Raw genomic sequence first — 6798 nt, 5'->3', positions numbered from 1 at the left:
TAATCACAGCCAGTTATGAATCTTAGTGCACCATGATAGACAGCATCCAACATCTGCAGGGTTCTTGTAGGAGCGTTCATGTAAATAATGTCACCGTAATCAATGGAGGGAAGGAAAGTCACAGATACAAGGCGTTTTCTAGCATTCAGGGTTAGACAGGATCTGTTTCTGAAAAAGAAACCCAGTTTAACTTTCAGTTTCTTTACCAAGTTTTCCACATGGAGCTTAAAAGAGAGATGTGAGTCGACCAAGATACCCAAATATTTATAGGAATCAACAAACTCAATGGGGACACCATTTGAGGATAAAATCGGAGGAAGAACTGCTGGGACCAACTTCCTATTTGAAAAAAACATCCCTTTGGTTTTGTCGGCATTTAGGACAAGTTTGAGGCGGAACAAATCAGTCTGGATGTAGTTGAATGCAGAATTCAAAAGCTGGAAAGCCTTAGCAACAGTTTTAGCTCAACAATAAACAACTGTGTCATCAGCATAGAAATGTATGGCTGCATTAGGGATGTTTTTACCTACATTATGTATGTAGATTGTAAAGAGGGTGGGTCCTAAAACTGTGCCTTGTGGTACACCATTGTTGACTGTTAAATAACTGGAGGAAGTACCATTATGTTGAACACATTGCCTCCGGTCTGAAAGATAGTTAGAGAACCAACCAATTGTGTGTTCTGAGAAACCAATTTCTGAGAGTTTATGACACAAGATGTTCTGATCCACAGTGTCAGAATCTTTAGACAGGTCTAAGAAAAGTGCAGCACAATAATCCTTAGCATCCAGTGCTTCAACAACGTCATTAAGAACCTTCAGTGAAGCAGTGGTTGTGCTGTGTTGTTTCCTGAAACCAGATTGATGTGGAGGTAAGATGTTAAATGAGTCCAGGTAATTTTTGATTTGAGAGTTTATCAGTTTTTCTAGAACCTTGGCTAAAATACAGAGTTTAGAGATTGGTCCATAGTTGTTCAGTGAGGGGGGGTCACCTCCCTTCAGCAAAGGAAGAACAAAGGCTGTTTTCCAAGTGCCTGGGATGGAGTTTTGTCTTATGGAGAGATTGAAGATGTGGGTCACAGGGACTGTGATGAACAAAAGAACAAAAACAAAAGAACTACATTGCCCACAAGTCATCTGTTCCAGCCGTAGCTTTTCACCGAGAGGGTGGGAGGAGCAGCGAAGCGGTACCGAGTAACTGAAAATAGTTTGCAACGCAAGGTAAGAAGTAACTGTCTATTAAACTCACAGAACAGGCAGGAAAGTGTCAAATAACCCTGAACTTCATGAGAGTTGTGTTGGTGCTGTGCTACTATAAACGTTTAGTCTCAGCTGCAGCTGCAGTGGGAGTCGGATTTTGTTTACCGTCAGTAAATGAACAGACTCAAACAGCGCATTTTTCTCCACCTTGTCCCTTTTAATTTAAAAATTATGCTCTGCTTTGTTATGTGGGTTTTTAGGTTAAAATCTTCATTGTCTGTTGCTGTTTGTAATGTAAAAAAAAAAACAACAAAAAAAAGAACTCTACCTGGTTAAAATGCACGCATTCTCCGGTAAAAATATTCTTATTTTTATATTGTGACATCCTGCTGGATACTGAAATTGAGGAAAAATGTGAATAACCATCACTTTATTGTGTAAATAGTTACTGTCGGCGGTAACCATGCCAGTACAACAACAAACTCCATTCTCCGGTAAAAATATCCCAGTTTTTATATGAAAGACTGGTTTCATATATATTATAATAATTGCTTTGGTTTTAGATTTAAGATATGATGTGTATGTTGTGTTAAATTTTAGGCCAAGAGTTGATTTTTCTCAGTTCATTTCTTCACACCAGGAGCGATTCTAGAAGCCCTTTTTAGGGGGCTTAGCCCCCCAGTGTTGGCAATGGCTCTTGGCTTGAACCACACAGTGTGTATTAGCATTAGAATTATTGTAGGGGGGACATATTGGTGTGTGTGAGGTCTGTGGGTCCTCCCCCATAACTTTTTGAATAAAGTAGCTGCTATTTCCTGCATTCTGGTGTATTTTAACAGGTTTTAAAACATCTATGTTTACCTACATAAGTAAATACTTTATTCAATAACTGTTTTATAAAGCATGGCACAAGAAGTAGCACTAAGCTTTTTGTTTGTCTTTATTTAATTAAATTTTTCTAACACAGGAAGCTGTTAGCTCTGGAAGCAAGCTGTTAATCAGCTTTGGACACAAAGACCCTTGTCACACACTTCAAAAGAGCAGGTAAGATACATAAAATTTTGTAATCTCTGCCTGGTGAGGCTGCTTAAGTAATTATAAAATATGATAAGTGAAATAAATAAAGAAAAATTAAGCTATTGTAATTTATAATTGCAAAGGTCACATTTTCTTCACTTAATTTCAATTGTAAATCTCTTGTTTTTGATTTAAAAAAAATTTCAAAAGAAAGGCCAACAAATTGTAATTTGTCACGGTAACCCTATTTTGACTCGTGCACTGTCGTCTTTCACTTTTAGGTTCCACAAGGCTCTGGACTAGGGGTGCACCGATTTCAATTTTCAGGCCGATCACGATCACTGATTTTTTGAAAGTCTGAACTGCCGATTCCGATTTTTTTTTATAAGCAACAGTGTCAGGTGTTACAAGATCACAATGCACCTTCAATTTACCAATCTTATTTTATTGTAAAACATACACTTGAAAAATACCCTAGAAACAATACAAACTTGTTGTTTTAACTTGTCATGAGGTAGTATTCTGAAATATAAATGAAGTTTACACAATTTTTGTTAAAACTATAAAATTAACCAAAAAAAAAAAGTTCAGTTCCTTCAACTCTTTCACTTGTTACATAAAAATAAAAAAAAAACTTAAAAAGATAATGCAACAAGCAGTGGGTAATAAGAACTAACACTGGCACAGGTAAGTTTGTTCTCACAGACTTATTCCAGTCACTTTCATTAGTGGCAGGTTTTTCTTGATGAACAAAAGCATTTCTGCTTTGTCACCAGACAGGCGACTTCTTTTCTCATCTACTACATGTCCAGCCAAGCTAAACAGGTGCTCGCTTTCAACGCTTGTGCATGGGGCAGAGAGATAGGTTCGGGCAAGTAGAGCAAGATGAGGGAAACGATTTTCATTGATCTTCCAGTAGACCAATGGGTCCTGGCTCCTTTGGACAGGAACCTCAGATTACTTACTTGCCTTGGATCCAGAACAGTGGCCAAGCTGTACAGGGGCTCATGCTCAATGTTGCTGAATCTTCTCACAACAGCCTCCTGCAACGTAGCTTTGGCTGTACCCACGCCACGGTCTGTGCTCGCTTGCCTCTCCAAAATCCGCTTGAGTGCAGTGATGGCTGGGATGACATCTGCTGCTGTAGCTGTTGATGAGCTAATCTCCTTTGTGAGTTCCTCAAAAGGTGCAAGAATGGTGAGCACATTGTCCAGTAGCTCTCACTGGTGTGCTGTGAGTGTGGCTGGTAACTCATGCTCAGCAGCATACACGCCAGTAGCACGTCTCTGCTCCAACAGCGACTGCAGCATGTAGACTGTGCTGTTCCACCTCGTTGAAACGTCTTGCTGTAATCGTTTCCTGGGTTGACCTAACTGTGTCTGTATGTCATAAAGTCAGGAATAGGCAAGTGATGAATGCTTAAAATGTCCAACAATTCTCCTTCCTGTTGCCACCATGTCTGTGATGCTGCGCTGCGCCAGCTGTCCCTCATTTACAACCAGTTGCAGTGTGTGTGCCAGGCAGGGTAAACTTTTCAGGTTGATATCATCCAGCGCTTTGGCCATATTACGAGCATTATCCCGTAAAACAACGTGAACTCTTCCATTATCGATTTCCCAGTGATTCAGCATCGCCTTAAACTCTGCTGGTAAATTGGCCGCAGTGTGAGACCCCGCCATTTCTTTACAGTTTAAGAGTACTTGATGACGTTCGAACTGTTCGTCAATCCACTGTGCAGTAAAACTTAACATGGACATTAAACTTACATTAGAAGTCCAGATGTCTGTTGTAAAGCTGAGTGTATTTGTATTAGCTTTTAGCAGGCTGCGGGTGTCTCTCGAAACTTGGCTGAACAACTCCGGTAATGCAACATCAGAAAAATATTTCCGACTCGGCATATTATATCTTAGGCACACGTGCTGCATCAAGCTTCTAAAACCTTTGTCCTCAACGACTGAAAATGGCTGGTCGTCTAATGCCATGAACTCCATCACTTTCCTCGTGGTAGCTTTGCTCTTTTTGTTGCTCATAAAAGCAAACAACGGCCCAACGACTGGCTCTTTGTTAGCACTAGCTTTAGCATTAGCCTTAGCTTGGTTGCTCTCCTCAAACATTGCATACTTGGCGGCGTGGTGATTTCTTAAATGGCGAACGAGGTTTGTTGAATTAAAGGTTTTGGTGGTGGCTCCACCACGACTTACTTCGGCTTTACACAAATTGCAAATTGCGATCTTTGGCTCATTTTCTTTTACAGCGTAGAACTTCCAAACCGACGACATGGCTGCTCCGAGTGACCTGTGTGTGAGCTCTCACAGCAGAGCAAAAGGGGACAGCAGCTGATTTTCAGACCTTTGCGGAGGCAGATACGATCGGTGGATAAAATCGGCTTCTCATTTAAATATCGGCCGATCGCCGATCTCCCCAAATTAAGGAAATCGGGGCCGATCGATCGGCCGGCCGATTTATCGGTGCACCCCTACTCTGGACTGGTCAAGCTGTGGAGAGATGAGGTGGAACACCAGACCTGCAATGGTCCAGTCTGTAAATGATGCTCTGAAGTCTGGGAAGATGCACGACATCATGCTTCACCCAAACCACATACACCGAAATTCTTGAGGACGTCGTCCAATGTACAATAATGCCTTTAAGCATTTTTATTTGTTGAGTTCTCTGTTTGGTACATTATTTTATTTTATTTTATTTTTTTGTTTGTTTAAACAATTTAAAACATGACAGTAATGTCACTGTTTAAAGGAGACAATTGCTCAATAAATTAGTAAAATGCAACTTGTTATGTTTGGGTTCTTTCATCTAAGGTAGACATGTGACCCATGTACTGGTTTTGATTTTTTGTTTTTACTGTAACTGACCTTCAAAAGAGCTAGAAACGGACTCAGCAGCTGATCCTCCGTAGAAAAATTATATGGACTACAGACCATGTATTATTTGTTTTATGACATTTAGTGAAGGTTTTTGTTTGGATTAAGGCAATAAATGTCTCTATTTCACCACATATGAACTGTTCCTGTTGCCATATCTTTTGGATAGGGATGGGGCCGATCCAGTATCGGTATCGGCCTCCAATACCAGCATAATTTACGTATCGGATTTTCCGATCCACCTGCTGATATTTCCGATCCATGATGCATGTTGACTTCAAACTATGGAATGGATTTCCTGAACGGCGGCGTGTCTCATGAGCCCAGAGTAATAAGACCCGCCTCACATTAGTTTGCAGCCAGCTACAACGTGAGAACTGAGTTAGCAGCACTGTGGCTAACTGCTAACCAACTTTTCATCGAAACATGTTCCCTGTGTGGAAGTATTTTACACTAGAAACACCACAAAACAAGACAGCAACGTGCAATGCTGTGTTTTCTAAAAATTGATCCTAGAGGAAGCAGATATAAAGAAAAAAGCAAAGGCCCTAAAATTGATCCCTGAGGTACGCCACATGACAAAGCAGCAGAATAGGATTCATGCCCAGCAGTTTTTACAGAGAAAGTTCTGTCAGTCAGATAGGACCCCAACCACTCCAGAGCAGTCCCACCAATGCCTACTTGATGCTGTAGACGTGACAATAAAATGCTGTGGTCCACTGTGTCAAACGCAGCAGTTAAGTCCAGTAAAACAAGAATCACATGATCACCTGAGTCACATGCCAGGAGGACGTCATTAAAAACTCTCAGCAGAGCTGACTCTGTGCTATGGAGAGTTTTAAATCCAGACTGGAACACATCCATGATGTTATGTTCATCCAGGAAGGATTTTAACTGAGCATAAATGATTTTCTCCAAGATTTTTGACAGGAGGGGAAGCTTAGAGATGGGCCTAAAATTCCCCAACACAGTGGGATCGAGACCAGGTTTTTTTAATAGGGGCTGCACAACAGCATGTTTAAAATTAGCAGGGACTACTCCAGACAACAAACTACTGTTAAAAAGGTCAAGAACCAAGTGTTTAAAACAAGGGAAAACCTCTTTAAGAAAGTGTGGTGGAAGAGCATCATATGGAGAACCAGAAGGCTTAATCTGAGTGACCATGTCCTCTAAAAATGACACAGTCACCAGCTCAAACTGATTGAAAGCAGCAGAGCAGGGGACACACACAGAGGGGTCAAAGTTTGGGCATAAGATGGAAGCCCTTATAGAGGTGACCTTATCAATAAAAAACTGCATAAAATTATTGCACAACTGAGTAGATGATTCAAAACCAGGTGTCTGTGGAGAATTAAGAAAATAGTCAATGGTACTAAAAAGAACACGTGGGTTGTGGCTGTGGGATAAAATCAAGTTAGAAAAATAGTCCTTTTTGGCTGCTTTAACTGTGTCCTGGTAATTGCGCCAACAGTCTTTAAAAATTTGAAGGGACACCTGCAGCTTGTCCTTTCTCCACCTGCGTTCCGCTCTGCGACATTCCTGTCTGACAGCTCGAGCCGTTCTGTTCTGAAGCCATGGCTCATGTTTAAAACCAGGCTGTTTGGTCTTTAAAGGAGCCACAGTATCCAACACAGTCAGACAGGATGAATGGAGCCAAGAACTCAGATCCTCAGCATCAGTTGAGGCAGGTGGACAGAGCTGGC

The sequence above is a fragment of the Nematolebias whitei genome, chromosome 12 (assembly GCF_014905685.2).
Source record: "Nematolebias whitei isolate Nwh7 chromosome 12, NemWhi1, whole genome shotgun sequence".
Classification (NCBI taxonomy): domain Eukaryota; kingdom Metazoa; phylum Chordata; class Actinopteri; order Cyprinodontiformes; family Rivulidae; genus Nematolebias; species Nematolebias whitei.
The sequence above is the reverse complement of the archived record's forward strand: the minus strand, read 5'-3'. Positions refer to the sequence as shown.